This window comes from Bison bison, unplaced genomic scaffold, assembly GCF_000754665.1.
Source record: "Bison bison bison isolate TAMUID 2011002044 unplaced genomic scaffold, Bison_UMD1.0 scf7180017864518, whole genome shotgun sequence".
Taxonomy (NCBI): Eukaryota; Metazoa; Chordata; class Mammalia; order Artiodactyla; family Bovidae; genus Bison; species Bison bison.
Genome location: NW_011495071.1, coordinates 16,421,022 through 16,421,345, shown reverse-complemented (window position 1 = coordinate 16,421,345; position 324 = coordinate 16,421,022).

Sequence of the window (324 nt, the reverse complement as noted above, 5' to 3'; positions counted from 1 at the left end):
GTTTTTTTTTTTTTTCCCTGCCATTGTTTGAGATTTAGTTATTTCCTTCCATCACTTTTCTGAAGCCTATTTATCCCTCTGTTCTTGACTTAGTGTTATTACTTAGGGAGGTCTTCTCTTATTCCCCAATCTAAACTAGGACTCCACTGTTATTTTTCTCCCAGATCTATGGTCTTTCCCCTTATAGCATTTATTGGAATGTGTGATTTTGACCACAATTTGAAAAAAAAACCTTCCTACAGTTTTGAAGTAATTTCTCCCCTTCCCTATAAAGTCTATTAGTACCATCAAGCTTTTTTTTTTTTTTTTTTTTTTTTTTTTTTT